Here is a 14,331-nt window from a genome sequence, read left to right on the forward strand (position 1 = left end):
ATAGACTCATGGTGCACTGGACCAAGCAGTGTCCCCAACCCTGAGTGGGAGTTTCCTTTGGCTCCACCAGTGGAAAGGGCAACACCCAAGTTAGCTTGGGAAGAGGTACTGAGGCCATTACAGGTGCTGAATCACCTGGGCTGCTTCACACAGTCAGCAAAAAGCAGGACGGTGCGGGAGGTATAAGCCCGGTAAGGTTAAATACGCTGGGATTAAAGTGACCGTGACCAAAGCTTCCCTATAGGAAAGGGTGGATCAGACAAGAGTGGGAAATGGATGTCCCTCCTTCCGACCAGTTTCAGGCTGCTGTCCCTGGGGGACACTCCTCTCCTTCACCCCCAACTCCAGGCCTAGGTTGGGAGCTGCCTCTCAGGAGCTTTCCCAGATGCCCAGAGCCTTGTCTAAGCTTCCAGTTCTTGCCAGCAGTATTTCATCATCTTGGAATTTTCCCTAGAAAGAGGCCATTTAATTTCCCTATTAGTGCCTCCTCCCTCCATTGAAGCCAACACAGTAACCCTTTTTCTGTGAAATATTGCCCATCAACATGGTCTTTGTGGCCCCAGTCCTTCCTGTTCAAGAGTCTCACAGTTGAGACGCCTAGCGGTCCAGTGACTAAGATGGAGTTCCCCATGCATGGGGCCCAGGGATTAGGGATCTAGGTCCCATATGCCTCAAGAATTCGCAACAAAGACCTGATGCAGCCAAATAAATAAATGAATATTTTTTTTAAAAAGTCCTATAGTCAAAGGGAGAGATTCCATGCTGACTGGATGTTGAGGTGAGGCCAAGGAGAGTCTTTTTAGGCCAAGAGACTTCAGGATTCTTTTAGGTTGAGCAAGAGGAGTCAGTGATGCAGGACAAGACTGAAGATGTGAAAAGGGGCAGTCCTGGGGAAAGCAGGCGGATGGGGTCCAGGCCAGGCAGAGGCGCTGGCCTTGGAGAGGGGTGGAGGGTCTAGAGGGGAAGGTGAGAGAGGTGGAGGGAACCCTTGCCTGGTGGGCTCTTTTTTCTTTTAGTTGTTTTTTTTTTTTTAATGTGGACCATTTTAAAAGTCTTTATTGAATTTGTTACAATATTGCTTCTGTTTTATGTTTTGTTTCTTTGGCCATGAGGCACGTGGGATCTTAGCTCCCTCCCCCACCAAGGGCCAAACCTGCACACCCCGCACTGGAAGGTGAAGTCTGGATCACTGCACCTCCAGGGAAGTCCGTCCCATGGGCTCTTTTTCTAAGGAAAGAAAGGACACTTACTGAATGTGCACGAGAGAGAGGAGGCGGGGTAGAAGGCAAACTTGATAGCCTTGGGAAAATAAAAACTAGTGTTTTAACAGGCCCAGAGTTGGAAATGAGCAGGGCAGAGATGCAGAAGTCTGGGAGGCCATGTCTTGACCTGCACAACCTCAGGGACCTGGAATTCCTGCCATTCTGTGTGGGCAGCAGAGGCTCCGGAATCTGATAGGTGGCACGGGAAGGACACCCTGGCCTCCAACAGGGGCAAACTGGATAACTGTTGATTGCTCACCAGAGAGCTACATGAACCTGCGAAATTAAGGAAAACAGAGAGCAGCTCCACGTGTGCCCTTCCTCTGTACTGCAAATGAATTCTCCCAGGCATCCTGGGCAGCTCCTGTGCCTAAGAGGTTTGTGGTCCACATCTCTGGCTTCTTGTCTCCCAAAAGCTAGCTCCTGGAGAAATGGCTGATAGTAGTCTAAGGCAGGAAAAATGAAAACCAGCACAGAGCATCTTGTAGTACCACAAAGTAAGGAGATACAAAACAAAACAAAAAACAACCCAAGGGCTGGGTGTGTGCTGAAGGGATACAGGAGCTAACTGAAAGAGCTTCCAATGGCCAAAGCTGGAAAAATTTTGGCAATATGATAAATAACACTGTATAGGATTATAATGCAAAATGTAACATAAATACACACGAATCCATGCTGATGTAAATTATTAAATAAGTGGGAAGAAACCAATCTTCTCTACAGAAGAATCTCAAATAATATGTGTAGGTACTCTCCCCTCCAGGAGGTAGCGGTTAACACTCCCCTCCTCTACCTCCTGAAGAGTAAGCTGGTCTTAGCATCTTAGTGCTTTGTTTCTAAAGAAGAGAGAATGGGAAGGGAAAAACAGCGACTTCACAGTGGAGAAACCGGATAGACACTACCTTGACCGGGTGATCCAGGTTAACATTGCCGGTGACAAGCCATGTTGGAATCGCATACCCTCTGATGGGATGTGAAGAGAAGAAGACTTCACCTGTATGTTATTTTTCCCTAAGCCCATAACCTAATCGTGAAAGGGTCACTTCCCTGATGGCTCAGTGGTAAAGAATCCACCTGCCAAGGCAAGAGATTCGGGTTCAGTCACTGGGTTGGGACGATCCCCGGGAGAAGGGAATGGCAATCCATTCCAGTATTCTTGTCTGGGAAATCCCATGGACAGAGGAGCCTGGCAGGCTTGCAGGGGTCTCGAAAGAACAGGACACGACTTAGAAACTGAACAACAACAATCATGATAAACACACCAGACAAATCCACACTGAGGGACATTCTAGAAAATTCCTGATCAGTACTCTGCCAAACTGTCAAGGTCATGATAAGCAAGAAAAGACTGAGAAACTGTCACAGACCAGAAGAAACTAAGGTGACATGAGTTAGTATTTGGCTGCTGAGTGTTAGTCACTCAGTTGTATCTGCCTCTTTGCAACCCCATGGGGGTCATAGCCCACCAGGCTCCTCTGTCCATGGGATTTCCCAGGCAGGAATACTAGAGTGGGTTGCCAGTCCCTTCTCCAGGGGATCTTCCTGTCTTCCTGACCCAGGGATCAAACCCAGGTCTCCTGCATTGCAGGCAGATTCTTTACCGTCTGAGCTACCAGGGAAGCCCCAACGTGATGACATGATGATTTACTAAATACTGTATTTAGATCCTGGAAGAGAAAGAAGAAAAAATTTTGAAATCCAAATAAAATCTGGAATTTAGTTAATAGTAATGTATCAGTGTTGGTTTCTTCCTTATGCCACACATTCCATGGTAAGGTAAGATGTTAACAATAGGGACGGACGTCCCTCATGGTTTAGCGGTTAAGACTTCACCCTTCCAATGCAGGGGGTGTGGGTTTGATCTTTGGTTGGGAAACTAAGATCCCACATGCTGTGTAGTGCAGCCAAAAAGATTTTTTTTAAATTTTCAATGGGGGAAAACTGGGGATACATAGGAACTCCCTATACTGTCTTTGCAACCTTTCTGTAAATCTAAAATTGGTACCAAATAAAAGAAAGTAGCCTTGGGAGTTTCCTGTATACTAGAATCCTGCAAGTAGTCCAGTCACTGGTCATCTCAGAAAGGTGAACGTGTGGAACACTGAACAAGAACCTCACCAGGGAATGTCTGGGACTTGAAATTGTCTGCATAACTCCAAAAGCAATGCATCAAAATCTTGCTTTTCCATTTTTTAAAAAAAATTGCAACCTACAGTAAGAAACAGATTTTACACTGTGGCCAGGCAGGTACTTCCACTTTATCTACAGTTATACCTAGACAAAATGGAAACAAAAATTATATATGTAAGTGAAAGTTACACAAAGCAATTCTCACCTGCAAAGCATTCAGACATTTTCCATTCTGTTCTATTTTTAAAAGCAATGCTGTTGATTGATTTCAGAACCTGTAATCCATGTATGTTTCTTCTTTCAACAGCAAAATTAGGCTCACGGTGCATATGTATAATATTAGTGTGTTCAGATTTCTGGTATTGCTAATCCAGGGACTTCACCTTTTTTGTCTTCTAACCCTTCTCTCCACTACATATGAAACAAGTGTCTTATTAAAGTCATTAATTAAACAGGTAATGATCAGGTATATTTTACAGCTATTAAGATTATATCTGTGATATAATTTGTACTATATTTCTAGATAGTAACATAGAAAAATATTCTTTCAAGAAATATTAATCATCTCCTATGTGCCTGGTACTGTGATGAGTTTTAGGGATAAAGTGCTCAGCAAAAGAGACAAAGTACTTCTATAATATCATGGAACTATAAGAGTGGGTGGAAATATTAAAAAATCAGAAACATTTATCTGTTATCTGATAAAAACTGTTATCTGTGTGAATAAAATGGTCCTAATGTAGGTTGAGAGGGGTTGTCAGGAATAGCCTCTTTGAGGAAGCATTTAAGAACAGGCCTGGGAATTTACCTGGGGGTCCAGTGGTTAAGACTTAGCCTTCCAGAGCAGGGGATATGGGTTCTGATCCCTGGTTGGGGAGCTAAGATCCAACATGCCTCTTGGCCAAAAAAACAAAACATAAAACACAGAAGCAATACTGTAACAAATTCAACAAAGACTTAAAAAAATGGTCACATTAAAAAAAAACGGCCTAAAGAACAAAGGGCAGGATATGGTGGAGGGAAGAGGTCCTAGACAGAGGAGCACAGAGGTGAAGAAGGCTGGGAAATTCTGCAGGGTTAGTGTAGTTAGAGTGCACGGAGTTTAGCAAGGCAGGAGATGAGATGGGAGCGGTCCCCAGGGCCCTGATGAAGGGTTAACGGCATTTATCCAACCACACTGACAGGTTGGAGAATGGTCTGGTTTACATTTTTTGAAGCTCACTCTGGCTACTGGGAGGAGAAGAGATAAGGACGAGACAAGAGTGAAAGTAGGGAGACCAGTTAAGAGGCTCTAGCAGAAACCCAGACAGAAGACAAGGGCTGAGAGGAAGGGAAGTGGATTATAGATCAGTGTATTTTGGAGGGAGACTTGACAGGACTTGGTGATGGACTGGGTGTGTATTGTGATATAAAGTTAAATTCAGAAAATCATCCATGTTATTATATTCACTGTGCTGTAGCTATAATTAGGTAAAAGCTACTAGTCTGCATGGACAAGGCTTGGAAGTATAGAAAACGAAAAGTCTGATTTGTTGGGATAGCAGAAGGAACACAGGGTAGAAGCACAAACACTGGAGTCAGACAGACTTGGCCTGTGTCTCAGCCCTGCCACTGACTGTCTCTGTGATGCTTAGCAAGCTGTTCAACCTCTCTGAGCCTCAGTTCTCTCACCTGTAAAATGGGGATACCTCACTGGACTGGAAGATGAAATGAGAAAACATGTAAAGTGCTTAGCTGAGTTCCTTGGTATTTGTTATTGCCGTTCAGTCACCACGTCATGTCCGACTCTTTACGACCCCACGGACGGCAGCATGCCAGGCTCCTCTGTCCTCCACTATTTCCCAGAGTTTGTTCAAATTCATGTCCATTGAATATACTGTACATTCTGAATACATTTCAAGTATTATTATTATGACTGGTTATCACGGGGGACCAGGGTAAACTTTTCATTCTTTATTGTGACTGAATTAATACTGTTATAATGGTATTTATAGAGTTGGTAATTTAAAGTTTAGTAGAGTTGGTTTGAAGATTCTGAAACTGTATGGAAACAGCTCATGCATTTCCTGCCCAGTAACATGTTGCCAACCTGTGTCCAAAGCTCTTCATAGCTTCAGGGTGTCCCTGAAGGGCACCTAAGGGTCAGAGAAGACTATGGGCCATCTCTTTAAGATGCCAGCTCCAGCACCTACTTCTGATCTAGCCAAGGATCTGCTCTTGGAGAGACAAGCTCTGAATGGTTTCCAACATTGCTACTTGTTCTCTCCTCTTCCTATTTGGGTAAGTCTATCTGTTCTAGATGCCTCAGGATTCTGACAACACTCATTCATTCATTCGTTTAACCTTAGCCCCTATTCTGACATAGATCAGACAATCTGACAATCTATGTGCTCAAACAATCTAATAAGTAAAATGTAATGTAACCAAGGTATGAATAAAGTCCCATGAGATACTGGCTTTATCTGGGGAAGGCTTCAAAAAGGGGACACCTGAACTGGATCTTAACGGCTGTATGGGAGAGAAGGTCAATTCCTGCAAATAGACCAGCACTTGCTAAGTCACAGGGACATTAAAGAGTATGACTCATACAGGGAATGTCCACGTGTTTAGCTCAATAGTGTGTGGTAAGAAGTGGCTTCCCAGATGGCTCAGTGGTAAAGAATCCGCCTGCCAATACAGGAGATGTGGATTTTGGGGAAGATGCCCAGGAGAAGGAAATGGCAACCTACTCCAGTATACTTGCCTGGGAAATCCCATGCACAAAGAAGCCTGGTGGGCTACAGTCCATAGGGTCACAAAGAGTCAGACACAACTTAACGACTAAGCAGTAACAACAAGAAGGAAGTGGCCAGGCAGGAGAGGTGGGTTGGTACTACCTTGTGAAAGACCTCAGGGGAATGTTAAGGAGTTTGGACCTGATTCTGACAGCCACAGGGAGCATGTGAGAGTTTTGAAATAGGAGGCTGGTGTGATCAGATTAGCATCTTACAGTCTCTGGCAGCAGTAGGGAGCATGGTCCAGAGGGGCCGAGACTGGAGGCAAGAAGAGTCTGTTAGGAGAATCTAGGCAAGGTTCCAGCCAAGGCCAGAAAAAGAGAGGAAGGGTCTCTATTAGCCTCCAGTAAGGGATGGGAGCCTGAATGAGGCGGGAGGACCAGGGATCTCCTGTGATGCAGGGCCCTGGGAAGCTCAGCTGCTGAGCAGAGAGATCAAGCATCCAACAATCCAGCCTCCAGGAGAGGCTGGACCTCACTGGCTGCCTCCACGAAGAATTTAAGGAGGCAAAACCAGAAATGGATAGGGGAGATGAATGGGGAGATTGGGACTGACATATATGCACTACTGTGTATAAAATAGACAGCTAATGAGAACCTACTGTACAGCACAGGGAGCTCTACTCAATCCTCTTTGGTGACCTAAATGGGAGGAAATCCCAAAGAGAGGGGATATATGTATACATACGGCTGATTCACTTTGCTGTACAGCAGAAACTAACACAACACTGCAAAGCAACTTTACTCAAATAAAAATTAATGAAAAAAATAGACACACTGCTGTATATATGCTCTTGCCTGGGAAATCCCATGGACGGAGGAGCCCGGTGGGCCGCAGTCCATGAGGTCGCTAAGAGTTGCACACGACTGAGCGACTTCACTTTCACTTTTCACTTTCATGCATTGGAGAAGGAAATGGCGGCCCACTCCAGTGTTCTTGCCTGGAGAATCCCAGGGACAGGGGAGCCTGGTGGGCTGCCATCTCTGGGGTCGCACAGAGTTGGACACGACTGACATGACTTAGCAGCAGCAGCAGCTGTATATAAGACATATCCAACAAGGACCTACTCAATCCTCTGTAATAACCTATATGGAAAAAGAATCTGAAGAAGAATGGTGGTAGTGCTGGTTTAGTTGCTAAGTCGGTGTCTGACTCTTGCGATCCCACGCACTGTAGCCTGCCAGGCTCCTCTGTCCATTGGATTCTCCAGGCAAGGATACTGAAGTGGGTTTCCATTTCCTTTTCCAGGGGATTTTTCCCACTCAGGGATTGAACTCGGGTCTCCCGCATTGCAGGCAGATTCTTTATTGGCTGAGCTACGAGGGAATCCCCACGTGGATACATATGTACAACTGAACCACTTTCGTGTACACCTGAAACCAACACAAGATTGTAAATTAACTACACTCTAATATAAAAGAAACATTAAATTTTCAAAATGGGAATGACCATATGAGCAGCTTGGCCACTACCAGCACCCCCCAGGGACATTCAAGTCCTGCTGCTCCACCTCCCTGAGCCAGCTCCCTGACTTCCCCTTCACTGCTCCTTTGGGACTTGTCAACAGGTGAGCCTCTGCCACTAGATGGTGACCTTCAAGGGCAGAATCCCTCCCTGGGTCTTCCTTGCTCTGCCCAGGCTCATCCTCAGACAAGCTCTCTTCTTGGCTCTAGTCTCACATTTATAAGCAGCAGGAAATGAGAAAATTCCCAACCAGTTCAAACCAAAGTCTCAGGATTGAGTTGCACTGTGCCTGACTGGCCTGGCTTGGGGCATGGGCCCATCCCTGAGCCAGTTGCTGTGGCCAGAAGGATGAAATGCCCTTACTGCCTTAGTCTGGGTCATATGCAGCCCTGGGGTGAGCTTTTCACAGGACGGCATGAACCGGGAGTAGGACCAGAGCAGACACTCCAAGGAAACGCAAGAGTTGGGAAAATCAAAGTGCACGGATACAGGATGGTGCCCTCACATAATAGATGCCCACTCTGAGTATATAGTTATATTCGTTTCCCTGTGCCAGGTACAGAGGAGATGGGTGAATTGTTGGATGAACAATAATCAAGAACGTAGAAGTGTCATTCCAAGTTCCTGGAAAAGAACTTGAAAGGGTCAGGCTGGAGAGCTGGAGAATGGGCATAATTTTGAGACCCCAGGACAGAGAAAGTGGAAATAGATGCTTTAAATCAGTCATTCGAAACCTTGGCTGAGGATTAAAATCACCCAGAGGGCCATGACAAGATGCCAGTGCCGAGGTCCCACCTCCAGAGAGAATGATTTAATTGGTTTGGTTGGTGGCCAGGCATCAGCAACCCTCCCCAGGTAGTTCCAATGCTCATCCAGGGTTGCCAGCCACTGCTGTAAGCCTCCTGGTGCCCAACAGAAGTGGATGTGAGACTCAGAGCCCCAGGAGCTTGGGAACTGGTAGGAACACACTCGCTGGCTAGGCTTTCTGGAGACTTAGGACTCCGGAGGAGAACCAAAAACCCAAGAAATTTTTTGAGCCAAGGAGGAGCTGTACTTCCTCTGAGCACAGGGCAGAAAGAATTCTAAAGCCTGCTAGAGCTCTCTGAGAGGGGCGGGAGCTGTGTGGATGAATTGCCTCTGACTAGCAGCAGCTGTAGAACAGGGAGCTACCTGTTTGTACCTGGAATAGATGGGATGGGGCAGGTTCGGAGAGGTGAGGCAAGATTCCAGAGTCACGTCTGGGGTAAACACGAGACTGAGGATGAGTTAAGAAGATGGTGCAGTCATGTGTGGCACTGAGGTCCAATTTGAGATGTTGTTCACACAAAGACACATCTCAAGGGTATGTGGACTCCTGGAGGGGAGCGCAGCAGTGGGTCAGAGTGGAGAGGTGATGAGTTCAGTTTTGTTTTTTGGCTGCATCATGTGGCATGTGGAACTTCCCCAACAAGGGATCAAACCTGTGCCTCTACAGTGGAGGCGTGGAGTCTTAACCACTGGGTCACCAGGGAAGTCTGATGAGTGCAGCTCTGGACATGCTGAGATGCAAATACTGAGGAATAAACAAGATATGTCCAGTAGGCAGTTAGACATGGTAGGCATGGAGCTGGGAAAGGAAGCTTGGGAGCCATTAGAAAGACAATATCTGAACACAGGAAGAGCCTGTCCTAGGAGCAGAGGTGGGGTACAGGAAGGCATAGGGGAGGAAAGGGAGCCTGTGAGGATGAAAGAGTGGCCATTAGCAGCGCCCAGGAGGCCATTCTGTTCTAGATGTGGATCTACCCCCTTTTAGCCTAATTTAGCTGAATCAAATATCTTCTCTTTACAAAAATGTAGTAACTCTTCACTAGAAAACTAAGGGCAAAACAAAAACAAACACACAAAAAGCAAATAGTACAGAACAGAAACAAGTGGGTTTTCAATTCATTTTAATGTAGCAAATATTTACCGAACGCCTACTATGTGCCAGCCCTGCCCCAGATGGCTCAGCTGGCATGCGGAGCTTATCAGACACAGCCCCTCTCCCACTCTCTTCCCAGCCCCATCTGGAGGCCACCGTGGCTTGGGTTCCTAGCATCTCCACCTCCCATCAAGCTCAGCTCATCTGCCAATTGTTCTAAGTGAGGTCCCCCTACAAATCTGGGGTCCTCCTCATAAACAACATCTTTTCTGAAAGCCACCTGTTTTGTAACAGCTGCCCAGCAGGATTGTGGTTCTGTCTGTTCCACAAATCCCTTGACTGTGCTGGGCTTCCCGCTAAGAGTTGGGTTCTGCTTGGAAGCCCACCACCAGCCCCTTCCCAGCTCCTGCACATGGCAGAGATACATGATTGGGTAGTGGGTCCAGAATTGAGTACACCTCTTCTGGCCATTTCTAACCATCTCTCCAACATCTCACCCCTCAGCGCTCTACAGGAGTTTCATTTTGGTAACTTCACAGTAATACTACCAGAATACTTAGCAGAAAATCACTCTGAATCAAGACAATATGTCTTGGGACTTCCCTAGTGGTTCAGTGGCTAAAACTCTATGCTCCCAATGCAGGGGATCTGGGTTTGATCCCTGGTCAGTGAACTAGATCCCACATGCTGCAACTAAGGATCCCGCATACTGCAATGAAGATCAAAGATCCCGTGTGCTGCAACTAACACCCGGAAATCCAAATAAATTAACTCACTCAAAGTACAGTCACCAGCCACCTGTGGAGATTTCTTTCACTGCTTTCTCTGCAATTTCTCATCACCTCATCCCCCCAGAGGACACTTCCTATGCCCAGGGTGGCTGGTAGTGTGAGGGCTGCCTCTTTGACAGACCTTTCCCTTTAGACACTTGCTTTCCACTAGATTTGATCTATTGTTCTCCTTGTACATGCCACATCTTTCATTGTTTTAAGTCTCCAATCTACCAATTCTTTACCTCCTTCAAAACTAGCGCAAAAGCTGTTTCAGTATTTGGTCTACTTCAGGAGAAGGCAATGGCACCCCACTCCAGTACTCTTGCCTGGAAAATCCCATGGATGGAGGAGCCTGGTAGGCTGCAGTCCATGGGGTAGCTAAGAGTCGGACACGACTGAGCAACTTCACTTTGACTTTTCACTTTCCTGCATTGGAGAAGGAAATGGCAACCCACTCCAGTGTTCTTGCCTGGAGAATCCCAGGGATGGGGGAGCCTGGTGGGCTGCCGTTTATGGGGTCGCACAGAGTCGGAAATGACTGAAGCAACTTAGCAGCAGCAGCAGCAGGCCAGTATCCCTTTAAATCACATGCTCCTTCACATTTACTGGCTTATCACTTCGTAAATGTCTTCTTCAGTTGGTTTTAGGGTGTATTTTTGTCTGAACAAGATTTTTTTACCCAATTATGATAAAATATACACAATATAAAATTTACCATTTTCATAATTTTTTATTGTAGTTGGTTTACAATATTCTGTTTATTTCAGGTATACAGCAAAATGATTCAGTGATACATGTTTATATATGTATATGTATATATGTATATTTTCTTTTCCATTATAGGTTATTACAACATATTGAATATAGTTCTCTGTGCTATATAGTAAATCCTTGTTATTTATCTATTTTATATATGGTAATGTATATGTTAATCCCATGCTCCTAATTTATCCCCACTCTTCCCCTTTGGTAACCATAAGTTTGTTTTCTATGTCTGTGAGTCTGTTTTCTATGTCTGTAAGTCTGTTTTGTAAATAAGTTTATCTGTACAATTTTTTATATTCCACATATAAGTGATATCATGTAATATTTGTCTTTCTCTGACTTAGTATGATAATCTCTAGATTCATCCATTCTGCTACAAATGGCATTATTTAACCCTTTTATGGCTGAGTAATATTCCATTGTGTGTGTATGTATATATATATATACATACACACATACATACATATACATACACACATATATACACACATATACCACATCCTCTTTATCCATTTATCTGTCTATGGACATTTAGTTTCCATGTTTTGGCTATTATAAATAGTGCTAATGAACACTGAGTGTCTGTATCTTTTCATATTAGAGTTTTCGTCTTCTCCAGATATATGCCCAGAAGTGGGACTTCTGGGTCACATGGCAACTCTATTTTTAGTTTTTTTAAGAAATGTCCATACTGTTTTCCATAGTGGCTATACCCATTTACATTCCCACCAGCAGTACAAGAGGGGTCCTTTTCCTCCATACCCTCTCTAGCATTTGTTATTTGGAGACTTTTTGATGATGGCCATTTTGACTGGTGTGAGGGGATGCCTCATTTAAGTGTACAGTTCAGTAGAATTATGTACATTAACACTGCTGTGCAACCATTACCACCATCCATTTCCAGCATTTTTTTCTTTATCTCAAATCCAAACATGTCCCAGAAAGTAGAGACATTTTTAATTCATTTTTTATTCCTAGTTCTGCACATAGTATGTGTTCCAAAAATCCTCCTGGCTAATCAGAGATAATATAAAAGAACAGGTTTAATATAAAAGGCACCAAAAGGGCACCAATAGTCCACTCAACCACCTCTTCTAAAATGATTCTTACTAAAACAAGCGGGGGAACAATAACCCAAGAAAAGGGAGAAAACATAAACTTATTCTAGCTGGAGGCTGAGCCACAGGCCTCAGTCAGAGGGGCTAGAAGTCCAAAGCCCCTGAAGAAGATGAGGATGAGGAGGGTAAGGTCCTCGCCATTTCTTCTGATAGAACACAAGACCCTCATGGGATCCCAAGACAGACCAAACAATGAATTGACAGTATAGGGACAGAAAGTTTTTCCCTCCTTCCCCTCTAGCTTCTTTGGCTGGTCTAATGTTTGTTGTTGTTCAGTCACTCAGTCATGTCTGACTCTTTGCAACCCCATGGACTGCAGCATGCCAGGCTTCCCTGACCTTCACCATCTCCTGGAGCTTGCTCAAACTCATGTCCATTGAGTTGGTGATGCCATCCAACCATCTCATCCTCTATTGCTCCCTTCTCCTCCTGCCTTCAATCTTTCCCAGAATCAGGGTCTTCTCTAATGTGTTGGCTCTTCGAATCAGGTGGCCAAAGAATTGGAGCTTCAGCTTCAGCAATAGTCCTTCCAATGAATATTCAGGGTTCATTTCCTTTAGGGTTGACTGGTTTGATCTCCTTGCTGTCCAAGGGGCTCTCAAGAATCTTCTCCAGCACCACAATTTGAAAGCATCAATTTTTCAGCTCTCAGCCTTCTTTATGGTTCAAGTTTCATATACGTACACACTACTGGAAAAACTGTAGCTTTGACTACATGGATCTTTCTCGACAAAGGGAGGTCTCTGCTTTTTAATATGTTGTCTAGGTTTGTCTTCCTGGTACATGCCCTCTATTTAAATTCTTTTAGTCAGGTAAGGGAAGGTAAAAAGCTCTTTGTGAGTCTCTTGGGTCCTGACTGTTCTCAGCTCAAAATAATCCACATGCCAAAGTGGAATACTCTGGGGTGGCATCTTCTGTTCCTCCTCAACAGGAAACAAAAGTACTTGGAGGAATGGACTGAGCCTGGAATAACTAGGGTAGTGTTTCCCAAACTCATCATATAGATCACTCAGGATATTTATTAAATGGACCAATTTAGCATTTCAGGGGTGGGGTGTGGAAAGCTGCATGTTTAGTGCCTGGAGTAATTCCTATGAAAGGCAAATTTGGGAAGAAAGTTCCATCAGCAAGGGTTGTGGTGGGGGGAGGAGGAAACTCCTGCCTGCGACTGTGTAGGTGAAGGCTTTCAGCCAGACTGACTTCCTGTTTCTAGAAGCTACTCAGACTACTTTCCTAAACGCTTGCAAGTCCAGTAGGCCCCAGGACTCCCATAGGCCTTCTGTACACGAGGCCCACATGCTGCCTCTTACTTCTATTCTACTGCCGAAGACCTCGGATGATCCCAAATTTCTGGCAGCTCTGGCCCTGTGCCCTGGCTTGGTTCCCCACAGTTGAGGGATAACAGTGACATGCAGTCCCAACTTAGAACAAAGAGTCAGGTAGTCATTGGCCAGGTATTAATTAGGGAGTGACTACAGATAGCTGGTGACATCATAGCCTATCTTTAGAGCCAGCTGGGTCATTGTATGGAAATAAGTTGGGAAGTTTATATCTACCAAATCCAAGGTCAGGGTTTACAGAGGGAGACACTGGATACTAACTACACTGTGTGAGCTGAAATTTCACCTTGAGGCCCTTGTGATACAAGCCTGGGAGGCTCATTCACATTTGGGTGGCTCCAGTGGGCCCCTGCCTACAAAATATGAGCCCTCCCCCCGGCCCCCGCAATCCCCAACAACTACCTCATGGCACAAGGAATCATTACAAAGGTTGGTATAGTGAAAGCTATGATTTTTCCAGTAGTCATGTAAGGATGTGGGAGTTGGACTCTGAAGAAGCCTGAGTACCAAAGAATTGATGCTTTTGAATTGTGGTGCTGAAGGAGACTCTTGAGAGTCCCATGGACTACAAGGAGATCAAACGAGACAATCCTAAAGGAAATCAACCCTGAATATTCACTGGAAGGACTGATGCTCAAGCTGAAACTCCAATACTTTGGCCACCTGATGCGAAGAGCTGACTCACTGCAAAAAGACCCTGGGGCTGGGAAAGACTGAGGGCAAGAGGAGAAGGGAGTAACAGAAAATGAGATGGTTGTATGGTATCACCAACTGAATGGACAGAAGTTTGAGCAAACTCTGGGAG

At 45.1% G+C, this 14,331-nt stretch overlaps 1 protein-coding gene across 1 annotated transcript in view; it reads right to left on the bottom strand.

Annotated features, from left to right (window-relative positions):
• The window catches only part of HOMER2 (homer scaffold protein 2), a 136,791-nt gene that overhangs the window by 101,818 nt on the left and 20,642 nt on the right, over positions 1 to 14,331 (bottom strand). The window lies entirely within an intron of this gene.

Source organism: Bos mutus, chromosome 21 (genome assembly GCF_027580195.1).
Source record: "Bos mutus isolate GX-2022 chromosome 21, NWIPB_WYAK_1.1, whole genome shotgun sequence".
Classification (NCBI taxonomy): Eukaryota; Metazoa; Chordata; class Mammalia; order Artiodactyla; family Bovidae; genus Bos; species Bos mutus.